The 21,331-nt window shown below is 38.6% G+C and overlaps 1 protein-coding gene across 3 annotated transcripts in view; it reads right to left on the bottom strand.

Annotated features, from left to right (window-relative positions):
* Positions 1-21,331, bottom strand: part of CPLX2 (complexin 2) — a 141,071-nt gene that overhangs the window by 62,918 nt on the left and 56,822 nt on the right. Inside the window, exon 3 of one of the 3 annotated variants that reach the window (XM_087887543.1) lies at positions 5,453-5,524. The exons of the other annotated variants lie outside the window; for them this stretch is intronic. The gene's annotated coding sequence lies outside the window, so the exon portion shown is untranslated. The remainder of the gene's footprint in view (positions 1-5,452; positions 5,525-21,331) is intronic. 3 annotated transcript variants of the gene reach the window in all.

Genomic DNA, 21,331 nt, shown 5'->3' with positions numbered 1-21,331 from the left:
ATTTCATCCTGGGAGGGGTGGCTTTCTTATACCATCATTTGCCAACAATGCCCCTCTGGTTGTCTACGAAGGACAAACAGACCAAACTTCTGAAAAAGAATTAATGGACATAAATATATCAGGATTCAAGATAAGGGCAAAGTAATGGGAGAGTATTTTAACCTACTGATAATTCTATTACAGATTTCAAAGTAAACTACTATTAAACTTCTCATCGTTCCCATCACCCATTTCCTTCTGCTTACAGTATGACTGTATGACTGTAACTTTGTTGCTTGTATCCTTATGATTTATATTGATATTGTTTCCTGATTGCTTATTTGTACCCTATGACTATCATTAAGTGTTGTATCTTATGATTCTTGATGAATGTATCTTGTCTGTTTATGTACACTGAGAGCATATATACCAAAGACAAATTCCTTGTGTGTCCAATCACACTTGGCCAATAAAGAATTCTATTCTATTCTGTTCTGTTCTGTTCTGTTCTGTTCTGTTCTGTTCTGTTCTATTCTAAACATTTTAGAAAAAAACTACTCCATTGCTACATACATAACTAGATTTCAGGGTATTTCAGAAGGTCTGAACAAATTCAGTGGGTGCTTTAACACATTAAAATTGTTAATTAGCAAGGTGATAATAATCTCTTCCCCTAGAACCTTCATCTGCATAACCATTCTATCTCCTTCTCTCTCTTATTGCTATTTATTTAAGTCCTACATCAGTTAAGGGACTCCGCATGAAGTAATTGGAAGCTCAGGAAAGCTCATGCCTTGTTAATTTTAAAAGGTGCTCAGGACGCTTTCTGAGAAAGAAACAAAGAACGACAAGCAGATGTTCACATTTAACCATTAATGTAAAGTATTGGCTTCCTTTTAGGAAGGATAGCAGAAACTCTCCGATATTAATGATTTGGTTGCCTTTCTTTGTACTTCTGTTGTGACAAAAAGAAAAGCTATAGTTTTCATAGTATGCTTTTTAAACAGGGTATTAGCCTGAAAACAAACCACTCTATGCAAATCCCAAAAGCATACAATTAAAATGATAATAGATAAGCTTATCCTAGTTCCACTGTTCCTCCCACATCGCAACTTAATGGCGGAAGAGCAAATATTATTTTAACATCTATGATAATGTTAAATTCTCTTCCCCACAATAGGTTATACCAATTGTTCCGCAGTAAGATCGGAATAAACTTGCAATCTTTGTCCTTTTTCCTTTGGAAAGTTTCATATAAATCCAAAGTGGAGAATTTTTCCATTTGCAAGAATGTTTGTCTTGATAAAAATTTATTGGGAGCAATATGCTAGTGGTCTGTACTACAGACACAGACTCACCAATGGAAATGAGTAGCGTTGTGAGCCTTCCTCCCTCATATATACACTGTACATAGATCAAATGCATACAGGTGGGTGCACAAATGCACAATTTTCTCATACTCACGCCTACATAAACAGCAAATAGCTTAAATGGAAAGATTTCAGTCTCCCTTTCTCTCATTCCTCAACTAAACAGCAGGAATATGTGAAGATGGAGAGGGCTAAGTGATCCTTATTCATAGCTTTCATTCTTTGGTGATGCTCAGCTTCCTGGTTGACAGGCTTATTTCTCTGGTAACTAATTAAAAGTTCTTGCTCCTTTGAGGCAGCTTCACCTCATGCTTCCCAATGAGGCAAACAAGGTATTTCTTTCAACTTCAAAATGGCCCAGGAACCTTGCATTCAATTCTCCCAATCACATCTACCCAGGGGGGATTTCTGAGCTGTCTGAGGCTGGATTATTGCTGATATATCCCATCAGGAGGGAAGATGAATAAAAGAAATATTAATCCCATCTTTACTGGGCTAATTAGCAACTGTTAAAAAGGCTCTCTCACCCACTCTTGGTGATGGACAGTACAGGATAAAAAGGTTTTGTAAAGGTTACCAGAGCATCACAACCATTTTTATCTGAGATGAACAGTGATGCTTGATTTTTGAGTGTCCTTCTGTGTAAAAGGAGAATAACAAGCAGCCGTATGCATTAATTCTAGCTTTGCCCATACATATCTCAAAGGTGACAATAGATGAAATCTGAAGTCTTTCATTAGTCAACACAATATTCCTCTGAAAGGAAATGTAAACAACTTACACTTCTCTCTTCTTACAAAAGGTAACAATGGGCTTTGTGTGTATGCACTCTCCCTCAGTCCTGATTAAGTTCTATATCTTCAATAGAAAACCTGTCCTGAGTCTCAAATCAGCACAAGAACCATTTCCAATTACCAACTTCCCAGAGGCATTTGTGTTATTCTGATGCTGAACTCTTAGTGATGCTCCTGAACTCAGAAGCTTCGATAAATCAAACATGCTGAGGAACCAACATGCTAGATGTGTAGGAAGATGGGTGTCAGAGTGTTTGAGATCTCAATTACTGCATAATACCAATTCAGAACAAACAGATGAATAGAAGACTGAGAAGGCAAGAAAAACAGGCAGTCTTCAAAGGCAGGCAGAATTAAATTACTTTAATAAGGCACAAAGGCAAGGCTTTAATTCTGTCAGATAAAGATTGCTGCCTTGAGACTGCAAGCAATGGATAAATGTGGTCCTAGGTTTATTTTGTTGTTTAAAATTTGAATAACTGAATTTGTATAACCATGATATAATTATTTTTTTCTACTGTAAAAAAGTAGACAAATGTTACAGTAATACATGTTTTCCTTTTTTTTTTTGCAGCTTATATCATTTTTTTTACTTTTAATTACATAGGTTTTTTGGGACTACTTTGGAATGCAATTTATGAGTTGAGTTTAGCTGTTATTTGAACTATTTTTTAAAATTCAGTAAAATTATATTAAAAAGTTGCAAATGTGGGTTACCATTGCCCCTAGTATACAGACAAGGAATTACAACTCAGCAAAGAGAAGAGTTAATGTACACGAATGGAAAGTACAAGTAAAAAAGGATTAGAAGCAGGGGTGAAATCTACTTACCTTCCCTACTGGTTCAGAAGTGCATGCACTGCTCGCGTGCGGACCCTTCTTCGCATGCGCAGAGGGTAAAAAACATGTTACTTCCTTGTTAAAACCAGGAAGTAATGACGACTGGGCGGGTGGGCAGAGCCTCGCGCTGTCATCGCTACTGGTTCTCCGAACCACCCTCCGCCATCACTACCGGTTCAACTGAACCGGTCCAAACCAGTAGCATTTCACCCCTGATTAGAAGCTACTTCTAACATTGAAAAATTCTAATACAGAAGACAAATATGTAAAATAAATGCAACTTATGGCTCATGATAAGCTTGTGTAAAATTCCATGTTACTACACATTAAGTTACCTCTATTTCTCCAACCCTGTGTGCAATTTCTACCTACTGTAGATTACAGACTGAGAACAATGATCCTTGTAATTCCCCCGGGTGGCACCATATTGGAAAGACTGTTCTGCAGGTGCTTCCCATATAGGTGATTTGTAATTAATGAAGTTACTTTCCAAGAACAGAAGGAGTGACATTTTGAAGCTTTATAAGCAAGCAGTGAAATAACTGCTTATAAACATTGTGTGTGGGTTGGTTCTGTATAACTGGGAATGACACTACTGCAGTTTTTTAAAATGGGGATTTGCTCCCCTCCTTCCCTGAAAAAAAGCCTTCTGTCTTCAGTAGGGTGGCTGTGAAAAAATTGAGTAGAAATACTCTCAGCATCAGGGATGATGACTAAGATGAAATAAACAATTTAATGCAGAGTTTTTTTGTCAGAAAACAGCAACCTCTCCTTAGTGTGAAAGCAATATTTGACATGGGGTGAAGTTTGCCTGGGGAAGTCTTGATATTATATAAAAAAACCCTTCTTGATTAATAACATTTGTAGGTTTCCCGTATCCAGAACCTTTTGAAAATTAAAATATTTGTTTCAAATGCAGACATTCCCCTCCCCGCATTTCTTTTACTTCCTTTTACTGGGTTTGAAAATGAACATCTCTTTTGGGCGTGTTGGTGATGGCAAGGGAGGCAATAAAAATTTTAAGGGAAAATCTCATAGTTTGCAGCTGAAGGCTGCATCCTTTCTAAATGAAAATGTTTATTTCCTGTCTTACAATGTTTAATTTGTAATTGTACAACACATTAAGGGGAGAAAGAAGAAAAGTAGATCTGGTTAGTGATAGAGAAGTAGATGCACAATATAAAGACTGAGAGTGGAGGGAGAGATGGACCAATGAGAGTAGAGAATTTGTGCCTGGTGGTTTTTGGGAAGACTCCAAAGACATTCGTGACTCTGCTTGAAAAAGCCTTGGTCTCCTTTTGGTAATTGGATTAATCTGTTGGTGGGTAAACTGAAATGATGGTTCACAGGACCATGTCCCACAGTGAAAGGCACTAGGGAAAGCAGCTTTGCCCAATTGCTTCCAATGTGGGCAGATAATCCATAAATGGTATGCAAATGCTTGATGCAGAACCAAATACGCCTGACTAATCTTAAACTCAGAGTGGGAATGAGGAATTTGAGCTTAGTTTCCCCGTTTTAAATTCATTCTATGTTATTTCCCCAAGTTCGGCACAGGAAAATTATGCACATCCTGGCAGGGCATTTGCTTTATTACATATTTTTGTATGTACTTTCTCTTGTAGATAGATTTTACATGTCCTTTTCCTAATATGCATATTTTATCAAGGGATCTGTTCCTGCAGTCCAACATTTGTGTTCAATCGTTCTAACACATAATTTTTTCCTTCAGAAAATGCATCCTTATGGAGTTTAATGTATGCTTTTTTGTACATGCTGTCCCCTAATATATACATTTAAACACATTTTTGGAATTGTAAAATTCATCACAAGATTTAACTATTAGCATCCAACTGGTTTACAGATAAACTGAACAAGAATGAACTTGGTAAGCTTTCATTAAACAAGCCCAACTGATTTCATGTTCACTAGTGTTAATTCATAGGGACACGGTGGCTCAGTAATTAAGATGCTGAGCTTGTTGATCGAAAGGTCGGCAGTTCAGCGGTTTGAATCCCTAGTGCTGCGTAATGGGGTGAGCTCCCGTTACTTGTCCCAGCTTCTGCCAACCTAGCAGTTCAAAAGCACATAAAAAATGCAAGTAGAAAAATAGGGACCACCTTTGGTGGGAAGATAACAGCATTCCATGTGCCTTTGGCATTTAATCATGCCAGCCACATGACCACAGAGATGTTTTCGGACAGCGCTGGCTCTTTGGCTTTGAAACGGAGATGAGCACCGCCCCCTAAAGTCAGGAACAACTAGCACATATGTGTGAGGGGAACCTTTACCTTTACCTTTAGTGTTAATTCAGAGCTTTCTAGTCTGGTTTATGAGATTTGTATGCATTTTATGGATTTTAGTTTATGTCAGATTTTCAGAATTATATCTTGATAAGATCATTAACCATCATTTTATCTAGCATTGTGACACCATAATCAAGAACTTTCTGGTCCTAAAATCTCTCACCAGGAGATGAGCAGATATCTGAACACTGGGGATGCATCAGTGGGCTTTATATCCAGGTCCAGGCTCATTTTTCTGAAAAACACATAGCAGGATATTGGTTCAGAAAGTTTTAATGTTAGGCTAGAATAAAGAAAAGTGAGGAACACTTAACAACACATCTGGCTTGTTTTCGTATGGTTTCTTAAAGGCATGAAAATCCTGCCATTTTCTCTCTCAGAATGAAATTCTAAAAACATGTAGTGTTTAGATAGATAAATGAATCAGTTAATTAATCTAGCATGCAGAAACTGACTTCCTCTTATTCATCTGTCAACAGATGTATCCGCAAGGTAGAGCTGAACCATTTTACAGGTAGAAATGCAACTAATTGGCAGATTTGTTTTCCAAGGTAAAGACAATAACCCTCCAGTATCTTTTTCTCTCATTTACCAAGAGCAACTAGATATTGCTAGATATTTGACTTTTCCCAATTCTGCTTTGAAATACACCAGTGTACTCATGTTGTCCACATTTAATGGATTGACCGATTTATCAGAGGAGGTCCATTCGTTGTCCATGTACAAGTTAATTTACTACCTGACCTGGAGAGAGAATCCAATACTTATATGACTGGGATATTTGACATTCCTGATAGGAGCTGCTGCTGGATAGATTTTAACTTTCATTTTGATGGCAGGTTCAGCTCAGTGGTGGGTTGCTACCGGTTCGGTCTAGATCTTGCGATAGTAGTAGTAGTAGCGGCGGTAATAATGGCGGCGGGAGGCTCCACCTACCTGCCTGGACGTCATCATAGATGATGTGCTCATGCTGCGTGTGAGCACTCCCGCTGCAAACCAATAGCAAAGGTAAGTGGAAGGTAAGTGGAACCCACCCCTAGTTCAGCTCCCAAAAAACTCTTACTTTTGTTCCTCATTCTGGGATTAAATAAAGAATTCAAATAAAAAGCTGTGACACAGCTCCACACATTACTCTATACCCAGCAACATCACCGGATATAACATGGAACATGCTGAAATAATAACCCATAGAGTAGGTCCCCAAGAAATGCAGATCTGAAAGCTTTCTCCATCCTCAAAGAAAACAAATGTTTTGCCTTGATTAGGAGATGGGAATTGGGCACAGCTTGTTCTGGTAAGAATCCACCCCCTCTTTCATAACAGTTGCTCAGTTTTAATCTTATGATTAGGAAACACATGCTTACTAGTGTCTCCCTCACCCATTCCCCTCCTATGATGAGTACTGCTCTACATATATTAAAAGGATCTATGGATGCTTAGTGGGTTTAGAGAACAGAGTGGAACTGGGCTGCATATAAGGCAGAGCACTAAGCCAAGGGAAGAGGTCCTGGACTAACTCACATTACAGAGCAGTTCATAAAGAGGAAGATGAAAAGAGGGCCAACTGGAGGCTGCGTCCTAATGATATTGGAAGTGGTATCTCAGAACAAGCTGCTGGAGGCTGGGCTGGGGAGATGTATCCTAGCTGAGCAAGGGAGATGCATTCTGGCTGAGCTATTGCAGAGAGAGAGACAAAAATCTAGCTCCTGCTCTCAAGGTGGATTCTTCAGCAACATTTCTTTTTTGGGGCAAGGATTTATGGCACCCTCAGTGGTGTAGCCCTGTTCACACAACAAAAGTAACTGGATCTGAATGGGGTTAGTGTTGGACAATCAGTTCAATCCACTTAACTTTGGAGTTAGAGAGGCTTAGTCTTAAACAGAAACCCTGATATTGTTTGGGGCTGTGTGAATTGTTCAGATTCTAGTGAAGATAGCAGGAGGATGTAACGGTGATATATAAAAACAAACAAAATATACCCACACAACGTCCCTAAGAAGGGAGCCTGCCCTTTCTGCTGCTCTATAGAAACCCAGCAATCTTGCAAAATGGAGTTTCTCCAGCAACTCCCTCCTACTGGCTACTGAGCTGTGGTGTTTTTTTTTTTACCCACCCTCCCAGGCTACAAGTATATACCTGTATATAAAACAAGGGTCAATAAAAGTTATGCTTTTCCTAACTCTGCTCACTATAGTTCCTACTCCAATTGAGCGTCCACAAATGTCTCCAACTTATTTTGTGGGGTTTGAAAACTTAAAAACAAATGGCAGGAACTCTCTCAACCTTCTTGTTGGGGCTTTTGGCTAAGATGACCACTCCCCATTGGACTGTAATTTGCCTGATCATCTGTCAGTGGCTCATGTTTTCTCTGAGACAGCAGCAGACGAAACCATGTTGGTCTGTTTACATTTTACCAATTTTATGCACTGCCCACCTCACTGTAAAAGTGACTCTGAGTGGTTTACAATGAAACACCACAAAAAAACACAACACCCTTACAAAAAGTAGACAAAGTTAAAAAAAGACAGAAAGAGCACCCTTAAACCACCAACCAACTCCTGGGTTGGGTACCTCTCTTGAATCCCTATGCCAATTGGCAGAGCCAGGTCTTAACACATTTTCAGAAGACCAGAAGAATGGGGGCCAATCTCATCTCAGGTATCAAGATGTTCCATAAGGAACAACAGCAAAGAAGGCTTTTCTCCTAGCCCTGGCCAGTCAGAATTCTTGAAATGATGGGATCCATAACATGCTCTTTCTGCCTGACCTGGTGGAATGGGTCAATATAATTGGAATGATATGGTTTCTCAGGTAACCTGGGCCCATGCTATGAAGGACTTGAAATGTCATAATGATCACTTTGAATTGGACTCAGAAACACACCGGCATCCAATGCAGCAGAGGTATAATATGCACAGCCCAAGGACACCATGATCAATGGTACTAAAGCCTGCCGAGGTCAAGAAAAGCCAGGATAGATGCATTATTCCCCTCCTGCGCTGACAGATATGACCCAAAAGTGTGACCTATGCTATTTCTGTCCCATATGTGGCATGGGTCCAATCATCCAGGGTTCCAATCATCCAGGATCCCTTGGAGCTGCAATATCACTGCCTTCTCAACTACCTTCCCCAAAAAGAGAAAGTAGGGGATTGGGCAAAAATTGTCCAGAATGATCGGGCCCAGTGAGGGTGAACCAGTGCTTCTTTAAATGGCACTGAATACCTCCCCTTAAAGAATGAATTAACCATTTCTAATTCATCACTTATTGTTGTGTGAATACAGCCATTGTGCATATTCTATAGGTTTGTGTGTACATGTATGAGCATGATAGCTTAGGTAAAAGAGGTTTGCTATAAAGCTGCATGGAATTTTTTTTAAAAAGAGAATTTAGAACAGAGCAGCAGAAATTTATCCTTCAGATACTGCTGATCCACCAGTTCCAGCATTTCTTGCCCAAATTATTGTGGCCTAGTAAACCTGAATATAGCGATGCAGAATAAATTGAGTAATAGAATTGTGCTCTGACCTGAGTAAATTCTGAACTTGGAGCAATTCCGGGCAACTCAGGACAGAGTTTTACTTACTCAGTCAAGAGAGAGAGCACTCCAATCTGCATCATCTTGGTTCAAAAGACTCCATAAAGCTCTTGCCCAGATTTGTTGATTTGGATAGCAGTAAGGAAGCCTACCCCAAAAGATTAGGATTTACTTGAGAAAAGTACCCTGATAGGAAGGAGCGAGAGGGTGTAGAAAGGATTCAGGGATTGACAGAGTGTGTCCCTTGCAATAAGGCCACCACTGACTGCCTCCATTCACTTGTCTTGAGACGGCTTCAGAAATTTGGAAGGCAGTCTTAATTTTACCGTTTGATCCATCTTAGTTCCTATTCTTAGTTGTTTGATGGTGATGAACGTTGATGATGTTTTGTGAGCTGTTTTAGCTATCTGATTGGTTTAACAACTATTTTATAAAAAGGAACAGTGAATTAATTTTTTGCACTTCTCTCCATTCTCACCCCTGCAATCAGCTCCATCACATCTAGGAAGAGGCTTCATTATTTCTTAGTATTAATCCTTCCTTTGTTCAAAACTCCTTCAAGATATCCATCTTAGGTTTGTAATGGTATTCCTTGTACTGCAATAGGAATATTTCCTCATTGTTACTGTAAATTTTCTCTCATTCTGATTCTAAAAAAATAGCTGAGCATTAAAAGAAGTAGTGAAGCTTGAAACTCCTACGTCTTTTTTTTTATAAACTACAATGCATTTCACCTCCTCGCTGTATCTAAAATTCTTCTGCAAATTTTGTCCTGCATAGTTTAAAAAATAGTCACAAAATATAAGTATTCTTTTCCATGCTAGGTGACAAAATGGCAGAGCTCTCTGATTTTCCTAACTGCATTTTAAACCTGGGATAGGTTACACCTAAACTGATTTGCGATAGGACGTGCTATTTTAGGAACAACCAATCTGTCACTTAAAATGAATTAAATGGTCAGTACCAGTCTTATTAAAAATCTGATCAATTATTATCTGTTCACAACAGTGTGAAATCACAGCTCCCGGTTTCCTGGTGTAGGCCTTGATATACATTATTCTTTCCAAGAACTAGGATACTGTAATGTATCAACACAGTATATGTGCAAATCCAAGTAGCATGATCTTTTGCAATTGAAAATGGAAATTTTGTCAATGCATAGATTTTCTAAGTGCTCTAGAAGATTTTTTGGTATGGCACTCAGTGGACTGGGACCACCATGTCTAATTTACGCCATAATCACTCAATTTTGATTTTCAGTTCTTGATACTTTGTGATCTTCCCAGATTCTTTGTCTTCTATTCTACTATCATTTTATCATTATTATTCCACTTTTTCTATATATATCTCAGGGCAACAAATATAGCTAATACTCCTTCCTCCCCCTTTCCCCCCTACAACAACTACTCTTTGGGGTGGGCTAGGCTGAGAGAGAGTGTCTGGCCCAAAGTCACCCCACCAGTTTTCATGCCTAAGGGAATTCTAGAACACACAGCCTCCTGATTTTTAGTCCAACAGTTTAACCACTACATCAAATGGCTCTCATAATGTCCAACACACTGACAAATATCATTTCTATATTATTGCAAGAAAACTACATGGACTTATCAGGTAGTCATTAGAAGGCACACTAAGCTTATTGGAGTCTTTACATTCAATCCAGTGAAAAATCCTGCAGAACAATACCTAAAAATCCCCATCCATCTAGCACTTTGTCAATATATATTGCAAACATTCCCGTTTAGGTACCACAAACATTGGCAGCTGGCTATAAGGGCCCATAGTCTCAATATTCCAGTCCAGGAAAATGTGAGATTTTTTTAAACACAGAAAGGTCTCTTTACCATCCATGCAAGCCATTATTTGCAGGGGAACTGAATATTGGATACCATCCTTCCAGATTTCAAGCTGAGAATGGTGGAGGCTTTGAAAGCTCTTATTCCTCAAGAACAATTCAAGAAGTAGGGGAGCTTTTACTTCCTACTGTATCAACTGCAGTGGAGTAGAAGTTCACTGCTGTTAAATATGACAACTCAGTGCAACTAAAGAGTCACTCTAGGAATGCCTGACATATCTGACTCTTTTGTTCCCCAGGCTGGTTCTTAGAAGTTTCTCATTCTCAGCAATGCTTCAGCTCATTTGAAGATTTGTCACTCCTTAGCTGTCAAATGATGCTCTCATGATTACAAATAGTAGCAGGTAAGCCAGGCTGCAGAAATGTTGATGGTGGCTGATGCATGGCCCTTTGAAGGCCTATTGCATCATGAAGGTTGTCTGGCCACAGATTCTTTGTAGTTCTGAGTGAATAGTGTTTGGAAGAGGACAGTACAGCACAGGTCAAAGAGCCACAATTACTAGATGATTCCTCCAGGAAAAGGCATCTCTTCTTTTTACTCCTGCTTTGAAGTAGAAACATTACAATGAAGGGTAAAAAGGGAAATAACTGATTGACATACTTAAGGCAAGGTATTTTTGTATTTTGGAAAACACTGCTTTTATTTTGATGTCCCAAACAAGAGGATGATGCTTTCTCATTTTTTTCATGAGATTTCTTTTAGATGAAATTTGAAACATCATAGGAAAACAACATAGGCGCATGTCAGTGCCTGATGTTGGACTGGTGGAAGCATGAGGAGACACAGAAGCAACAAATATCCAGTAGCAAAGATCCATTATGATGCTTTTAAATTAGGTATACTTTTTTGACACCCCAATAGGATGTATGCCTGTGATGGCACAGGCATACATCCTATTTTAGGGGAACTTGTTTGCTTGACTTCTTCACCCACAGAATTAAAAATTTTACGGTGGAGTTTTAATATCCTCCTATGCCTCTCTATATCTGCTGCTCCAAGATGGTTTTACAAGAAAAAGCTGGGAGAAATGGTCTGAAATTTGATTTATTTCAATCTCAAACTTTAGACAACACTGCAGACTACAGGATTCACTACTAAGAGGGTCCAACAAAACTCGTTGATTAATGTAATCAGGAAATACTTGCTGGAATGTATTTGAATCAAAGTTCACTACAAGCAATTTCCCACTTACTGGACTATAGTGATTAAAAATTGATACAACCAGCAACACGCCTCATTCCAACTATTAAAATCCCAGTTCATGAATAATGGAACTGAAAAGGATCATCAGAATCATGACCTAACATGATTGTAAGGCAGTCAGCTGGAGGATTATAAACTTCTATCTTGTAGTTCAGCTAATGGGGAGAAAGGATTAAGTGCAGTTAGAACAAACAGCTGTTACTTTATATTTTTGGTTTTTTAAAAATTAAAATGTTATTGTTACATTTTTGGTTATTTTGTTGTACTGATTTTGTGCTTTTACTTTGCATGCTGTTCAGAGTCATGTATGTGAAATGGGTAGCTAAAACTAGACACAAAGACAATTTTTCTCCCCACTCCCCACCCAATGCCCTCACTCTGCTAAATACATAATTCCTACAGCACTGTCTATTCCTAAGGATACCTAACTATGTAGTAGAACTGTATTACTATTAACCTTCTCATCTTTCCTATTACCTACTCCTATTGGTATCTTATGACTATCACTTTGTTGGTGATTATGATTGTATCTTATGATTTATCACTTTGTTGCTTGTATGTATACTGAGAGCTTATGCACTGAAGACAAATTCCTTCTGTCTCCAATCGCTCCTGGCCAAGAAAGACCATTCTATTCTATTTTAAAATACACTAAAAACAACTCAGTGAAGGGGCACAGTGAAGTGGGTAGCAATGCTGAACAGGTGGCATAGGCAAAATAATTCTACCTTGTATCAGGCAAATAACTCAGCATTTGTACAGTGCTGAAGTAGCAGTCTGTGTGGGGTTTAGTTTCAAATTTTCTGTTAAGTTTATCAAATTATAAAATACAAAGAAAAAAATCAAAATAGTGGAAAAGTAGAGGAGAAAAAAAGGAAGAGGAAAAAATATGAGGGAAAGGGGAAAAACAAAAGGCATTGACTTCTGACTCTTTTTAATGCAGAATAAGAATAAACCCCAATTTTTTTACTTTTACATAATAATATATACTAGCCATTTCTATAATGACAAGCCTATAAAATCACCAAAGTCAATGGTTCATTTTTTCCCCACCTTCAGCACAAAATCCAGAAGCAGTTTCCAAGTGGAAACAAAGTTAGGTGTGTTCTTTTCTTTGATTAAGACAAAAAACAGAGGAGGGGAGAAATATTTTCAGTCTGGCAAGATTCTGCTTATTTTTTATTTTATTTATTAAATTTTTATGCTGCCCATCTCTCCTATAAACTGATTTTGGGCGGCTTACACGTTATAAAATAAGTAGAAAAATAATCAAAATATTAAAACTACACAGATTAAGATTTTAAAACTATACTGAAATCAGAATTAAGAGACGGACAGGACAGAGAAGAAGTCTTCTATCCTGTGAGCCACCTCCAGCAATGAGCATCCCCCTTTAATGTAACCTCACCATAAAGGTAGTACTGTTGCCCCCCCCTCCATCTGCAGGCTGAGCTATCTCTTATCAGACCATGGCCTAGGCTGCAGATCTTCCTCCTATCTCCCAAGGTCATTCTCACATACCATCACATAGTCCCTCTACAGGTAGTCCTTGTTTAGTGACAATTGGGTTCAGCAACTTGGTTATTAAGGTAAGTGTTCATTAAATAAAACCGTGACAGTGCTTATGATCGTACTTCAGATTTTTTTTTTTGCTTTACAGACTATGGAGGTCGTAAATGTAAGAATTGGTTGCAAATTTCATCATTGTCATAACTGCAAACAGTTGCTGTACAAGGCAGTCAATAAACAAACATTGCCTGTTTTTGTAAAGTGGCACTCTGCTAAGGTCAGAAGGTTTTCACTCCTATTTAAATGCTCAGTTGTGCAACCAATCATGGCACACTGTTACTGAATCTCTGTACAAGTTACTACTAACCATCAGATTCGCCACGCTACTATTCTCTTGCCAGTAACAGTGGGGGTTTCCCCTGGTTTGGACCAGTTCACAAGAACCAGTAGTAAAACCGGCAGGAGGCCCCGCCCACCGAACCGGTAGTAAAGGTAAGTAGAACCCACCCCTGCCCAGTAACCATTCTCTAAGCTTAAAAAACTTGCTTTGAATGCTGCTGTAGCTCTTGTTTTACTTCTCTTAGGGGCAAACTGACTAGCAGATGGTGTATGCTAAGAATGCTCTGTACACAATTATTTTCCTGTCCAAATTTCCCAATTAGGTTCTGAAGTATGTCACAGGATGGGATAGAATTTCTTTTGCAGACTCCTGTGCTTTCGTTCAGCTATGAAAATAAACTTGGATCTATTTTCCATAACTTCCAGCAAACTGCCACTCTCGTCGACTGAGAAGTTCTCCATGGGAATCTGGAACCCATTCTATTGGGCGAGTTTCCAAACCTGTTATATCGAGCTTGCTCCTAAACCAAGAGCTAAGAATCTAGGAGCTCTGATTCCTAGCATTTATTAGAAGAAAGATAAAGATTAAGAATTCTACCAAGGATTATATTTTCAAGTAAGACACCTATCTATAGGAAACTGATAGTGGCAAAACTCTTGCCCCTTTCCTCCTGCTTTTTTCAGGTACAAGGGAGGAGGCTGGTCTCCTTGGCAAGGACTGCATCTCTTCATGGTTTTACTAATGGCTATTACCATTCTTCAGTATGAAACAGAAATCTCACAAAACTTTTGAAATAAACTTGTACCATTTTATCTGCTCTAAAGTAATCTTAGAGTCAAGCTTATTGTTTACAAATCGTTATCTTGCTACTTAATTAGCAGAAGAGGCTGAGAGTAGGTTTTCTGCAGAATATCGGAGAATATTTCCCATGCAATATTACCTAATTTCCCCTATGCCTGAAGGAAGCTTTGCTGGCTCTGCTTCAGAGTCTGTTGACATCAGAAGAAATGTAGGTGGTCATCAGATAGAGGAATGTCCCCTCTATCTAGAGGTTTCCTTCTTTAGAGATTGTCACCAAAAGATTCAGTTCAGGATCTTTTTCATGTTTTAGCCACTCCCACATAGCTTTTCTCTCAATAAGGTGCATATGACTTAAAAGAAGAAAAAGACTGATAGCAAATATCAGCTATGTTTACACTTTAGGTGATTGCTAATATTATTATTCCTCAAGTAGTTCAATCTCTAAGAGTGTTCTATTAACATGACATTATCCATTAAATAAATGATGTCATTGTCACAATTTACACCATTTACATTTATTTATTTATTTATGATGCATACAACATAAATTTCATAATTTGTATAATTAGTAGTTGTGTATTTTGGGCTTAGGGTTTTTTTTTGTTTTCATTTGTTTTTTTTGCTTGAAGTCACAAACCAGATATGTCTGCCATAAGTGAGGAGTCCATGCATATTTTACTCCACTAGTCATTGCTGATTATGGGGGATGATGCTCATCTCCATTTCAAGGCCATTGAGCCTGCGCTGTATGAAGACATTTCTGTGGTCATGATGTGACAGAGCGCTCTTACCTTCCCTATTTATCTACTCTCATTTACATGCTTTCAAACTGCTAGGTTGTCAGGAGCTGAGATAAGAATGGGAGCTCACCCCATCATATGGCACCTGGGTCTCGAACCTAGGCTGCTGGCTTTCCAGCCAACAAGGCCAGCATCTTAACTGCTGAGCCACCACACTGCCCTGATGTCTGCCATGGTATAGGCTTAACTATTACCCCAAATTTCTTTCTTTTTTGTAGTTGTTCAGATTTTATGTTATCTCTAGAATGATTCATTCCTACTTGGCAGTTTCTAAACATAAGGTGCAGTAGCTCTTTAGCCTCTCTTCCACCTCCTCCTCCTTTTTTTGTCATGTGAATGCCCTGCATAACAGCTTCTTTCAACTTCTCCTCTTTTTTTCTCTTTATAGAAAGCCCAAACATTACTCTAAAAATGTATTACATGTTAGTTAAGAATAGCTATCTTGATCTCCCATAACTTCACTCTAAGGGGCATGCTCCAAAAGATCAATAATTGTTACATACACATATAGTATTTGGGATAATAGAATATTTTAATTCATACAGAATTTACTTCTTTAAAGTTTCTAATTCTTCTGTTGAAATCTGAACAGGTAGAGGGAAGGTTAAATAAACAGGAATAAAACAAATGAACAAATAAAACAAATGGCTTTGCTGGCTAACCAAATGTTTGAAATAACAACGGCTTTCATGATCTAGCAATGTTGGGATCCCATTCTAACATCCCATTAATCCTCTCAAATAAAGTGGAAGATCAGCCAAAATCTTCTTTACACTGAGGGGGAAGTTTCTGAATTAATCTTCCTATCCAGCTTGAACCCTTCAGAGGGTCTTGGAAGCTCAACAATATTACAAAGAAAATCTCTCCCTCTAGCTCTAAAGTTCAAGATGTGTGGAGCAAAATATCCTGCTAGATATTAATTTAGCCTTTGTGTTTCATCAAATGTATTGGGAAATATAAACTTCAGCCTTCCTCTGAGAGCTGCAGTTGCAGCCATCTTTCTTTGCAATGAGTGACTGAGGTGGGAGAGATCATTTCTACAGGTGCAGAGATTTAGAAGCACCCCATGGTCCAGGGATCAACTATGCTGGCCCACATACCTGCTTTTCAGCTTCAAGAGTGAGAGAAAGGATGAGAAGCTTCACCTCAGTAGGCTGCCGAAATTGCTCACCAGAGCACAAGCGGGATGTGAACATGTGCAACTCTATCCATAGGAATTTATGATGCTGACATGGGGCTTCAAAGCTTAGGTGACTCATTTTGCTTTCCTGGGGCAATCAGAGATAGCACAGTTTAAAATAAATCATGCACATTAGTTAATTTGTAGAATTTAGAAAGGTCATCAAATTGGTTTTTCATTACAGAATTTGCATCACTCAATGCTAAATATTTACCAACTTATAGTTTACAGTCCCTTCCAGGAGATTACCATCTTGATATAGAAGGATCAGTTGCTTCAACAACCCTTAGAGTAATGTTAATGGAAAAAGGAACAACTGGTAGAGTCGTGCTTTCCGGTAAGGGTAAAGGATAAAGGCAGGGGTGAAATGCTCTCGGTTCGGACCAGATCGAGTGATCCGGTAGCGATTGTTGCAGGTGGTTCGGAGAACCGGTAGTGATGGCAGCGTGAGGCTCTGCTCACCCGCCCGTATGTCATTACTTCCTGCTTTTAAAAGGTAAAAAAAAGGCTCTGACGATCATGTGCCACAGCTGTGATCGTCAGAGCCTTTTTTTTACCTTTTTAAAGCATTTTTTTACAACCTATTCGCCCAAATAGGTTGTAAAAAAAGGCTTTAAAAAAGTAAAAAAAAAAAGTTGGCCACGCCCACCCAGCCACATTACCCCCACCACCAAGCCACACCCACAGAACCAGTAGTAACAAATTTTACATTTCACCACTGGATAAAGATAAGAGCAACCCACAAAGGGAATGAAAGCACGTGAAGCTCTGAAAGCATGAGGAAAATAAAATTACTAAGGAGAAGCATTACTAACTGTGGAAGAAGACAATGGTAAATTGCAACACTATTGGTGCCAATTAAAATTTATTGTGGGGACATGCTAGAGATGGTGATCATGGCAGCATCTAAAAATAGTTTGATTAAAGAAGTTTTCATAGATTAAACCAGTGATTAGAATGTACCAGATTCTCCCTTCATTTTATTCCTACAGGTAGGAAATGACCAGGCCAAGCCAGATGGAGGGGTCAAACACATCATGAGACTCAAATCCCTTCATGCCCACAAGAGATCCAAGTCCGGCCCACCTTGAATTCCATTGACTCTTATCTACCGCCAATTTGCTTTGACCATAAGTAGTTCAGATTCTTGTAGAGAGCATAAACTTGCAATAAACTTTTATATTCATCTGAACTGCCTGGACTTCCTGATTTTCCTGTGCTTGACAGATAGATTGATTGACTAAATGTCCATAACGAATGTTTGGGGATAGACCAACAACTTTAGTTTGGGGATAGACCAACAAAATTAGTTTTCATACTAATTTTATCTTCTTCCAACCCTGAAAGGTTCTCTTCAGAAGTATGCAGTTTTTTAGTTGCTCAGGCAATCAAGTTGACTAGTTCTTCTCCAGTACAGCAGTCCCCAACCTTTTGGGTACCAGGGACTGGTTCTATGGAGAAAGGTTTTTCCACAGATTGGAGGGGATGTGGTTTTACGTGCTGCCTGCATCCTACGGATGGGGCTTCACTTGCTTGCGCAGAATGGTTGCTAGCATGTGCAGACTGGTGCTAGTCCACGGACTGGGGGTTAGAGACCCCTGCTCCAGTAGATGGAAGAAGTCGATGGGAAAAATGATGAAAGTCCAAAAAATATAGAGGGTTGCCTGCATCATAGCAATAGCACTTAAGACTTATGCACTTAGACGCTTCACAATGTTTTACAGCCTTCTTTACAGAACCTCTCAGCGGTTTACAGAATCATATTTGATTCCTAGCGGCATGTGCACATTCTTGTCATTTTCTCAGTAACAACAAATTGTTTCCCATGGCCTTCTTCCAGATGGTACATGTACATACAGTAGGCGTGTATGTAGCATAGAACTCCCTGGAGCTTTCCATCCTGTACTAAGCAAGCCGGACTCTGCTTTTCTCAGAGGAGACAAAGGTCAACCAGCTACTACATCTGCTGAGAATAACCTGAGAGGTCAGCCCAAGCTTATTAGTGTTAGGCATTATCTACTGACACTTCCTCCTCTTTCCCCATGCTGTCCCCAGCAGGAAATAGCTATCAAAGTGCCTAATCTTTTGAAAGGATTAAACTTGTTAACTCAATTTTCAGAGGCTTTTTTGTGTGGTTTCCCCTAGGCTGATATATAAAGAGATTTTCACATAGCCACTTATGCTGCTTTTTTTATCTTGTTGCCTTTTAGTGATAATTGCATTTGGTGAGATGGCTGCTTAGGATGGAAAATGCAGTCTCTCAAACAAACAACAATAAAACCGGGCAGAAAGATGGCAGAGAATCAACCCAATCAGCCACTTCTAGATGGACTTATCAGTCTGCATTTCAGGTTTTTATTTAAGTGAAATTCATACTATCAGTTAGAGATCTGTTCTGGACTATATCTCATCAATACATGGAAATAGGTAACCTGCAAAGAAAACAACAAACTGAAAAGGGACTTTTATCTTTAAGAAAAAAATTACCATTGCTGTCTCAGGAGAAAAGGAGAAAGATACCTTACCAGAATCAGATTGATGTAGTGATCTTCAACTGATGAAAGCTTATGTCTTCTAATAAAATATGTTAGTTGAAGCTTGGTAGTACAGGGGTTTAAGGAGCCTTGGTAGTACAGGGGTTTAAGGCACCCTGTTATTAAGCTGGTTATTAAGACCAGCTGCCTGCAATTACTGCAGGGTTCGAATCTCGCCAAGGCTCAAGGTTGACTCAGCCTTCCATCCTTTCTAAGGTAGGTGAAATGAGGACCCAGTTTGTGGGGGCAATAAGCTGACTTTGTATAAATATACAAAAGGATGAAGGCTATTGCTGAGCACATTGTAAGCCGCCCTGAGTCTTCAGAGAAGGGCGGCATATAAATCAAATTAAAAATAAATAAATAAATAAATAAAAAGCTACCAGACTCTTCCTAATTTTTTTTACTGCTATAGACTAATGTGACTCCCTTCCTACTATGTGTCCCTGATGAAAAATGGCTGTGCTTTAGTGGTTCACATTGAAATGAAAGACTTAATTGTCATAAATAAAGGAAATCTGTTTTAATTTGAGTTCACAGATGAGGTACTAGCAAAAGCACTTAGACTTATATACCGCTTCACAGTGCTTTACAGCCCTCTAAGTAGTTTGCAGAGTCAGCCTATTGCCCTCAAAAATCTGAGTCCTCATTTTACTGACCTCGGAAGGATGGAAGGCTGAGTCAACCTTCAGCCAGTGGGAATTGAACTCTGGCAGTCAACAGAATCAACCTGCAATATTGTCTTCTAACCACTGTGCCACCATGCAGTGGTGAAAATAATAGCACATTTTCTTCCCCAACAATTTATGATAGGAATTATATAATATAATATGCTATATGAGGGGAAGGTCATAAAGAATGGCATTTTTAGGGTGCTTAATACCTTCTTATGGCAATGTTTAATATTTTGCAAAGTGCAGAGTGCTTCAAGCAAAAATTTGGATTTTTGATGAAGTAAAGAAATTCAGCTTGTGCTCTATGCAATGCTACTTATAATAAATAGCCTTATCACTTCGTTGGTTTTGAAAGGACAGGATGGTTAATCAATGACAAGATGAACTATACTGATGGGTAGTTTATGTATCAGATACTTTTTACATTAGGAGTTTTAACCATAACTGGAAAGCCATAGAGATCACTATTTATCCTCAGGATTACAGGGCACACATGATTGTGCTGCTTTCCCAAACTGGACCAATTTGGAAATTTAAAAACTTAAATGGATGCTATCTAAGGTGCTTGTTTATTAGCTTTCTCAAGTTCCCTTGGGAGAGGTCACAGGAAATTTAAAAAGCAAGATTATATCAAGCACAGTGATATCAAGTGAGAAATAATCATTTGGTGGCTTTTTCTTCCAGGCAGAGAAATTTCATTTCCTAAACCATGGGTTGTTCCCTCTAACGCTTGACATGTGGTATTTATGGACTAGTTTTTCTTTCCTCAACATAGTATAATTATCGCTTGAGTACTTAAAGGTATTTCCTAACAATTGCCCTAGTTTGTTAGGTAAGTAGCAGAAGATCAAGGATCTCACCCCCCTCCCTCCCTCCCTCCCTCCCTCCCTCCCTCTCTCTCTCTCTTTTGCCAAGCGCTCATAAAACTGAATACATTTCTGCTGCCTTAAGGAGGAATGCATTGTGTGTACGTTCCATAATTAAGGAAACTTTAGAGAAGCACTAGGATTATGTGGAATTTTCAGAAATAAAATGGAATAAAAGTATGCATTTGCTTAAGCATTTTCATGCCTTCATTTCAACAGAAATTTAATGTCTTGTCCAGTTCTGCTTCCAGCTCTATTGAGAATTCAGGATGCCAAAAGTTAATTAGGAACAAAGGGACAGAATGATAGCAGGAATGTTCATAAAAAGAACTGTCAATTCATTAACAAGATTTATTAATTGTCTTGCTTTTAGTCAGCACAAGAATCAAAACTGAGAAAAAGAATCTCAAGCAATTTCTTTAATTTATGTTTGCTTATAAACATTTTAGTGTATATCAGAGTTTATTTTTTATAATTTTTTTATAGTTTTCCCAATAAGATGTACATTTCTCAGCAAAAGTTCCTTTAATTTTTAATTTTTTTTGAAAATGCTGAATGTTGAAACTATCACTTTCAAGTTCACTCTGAGAACCTACACCTAAGGTTTCTTTTATGTTGCTTTGTTTATACTAGTAAAATGGGTTTTAGCATGCGTCCTGCCCACTACAGAGACCCCTTTCCACCATCACTTTGGTTTGAACTCTTGAGACAAAACCAATAGATTTTCTGAGTCAAGAGAC

Source organism: Pantherophis guttatus, chromosome 2, assembly GCF_059756535.1.
Source record: "Pantherophis guttatus breed Tessera chromosome 2, ASM5975653v1, whole genome shotgun sequence".
Lineage (NCBI taxonomy): Eukaryota > Metazoa > Chordata > Lepidosauria > Squamata > Colubridae > Pantherophis > Pantherophis guttatus.
Note: the sequence above shows the minus strand (reverse complement) of the source record. Positions and strands in the feature narration are given on the sequence as shown.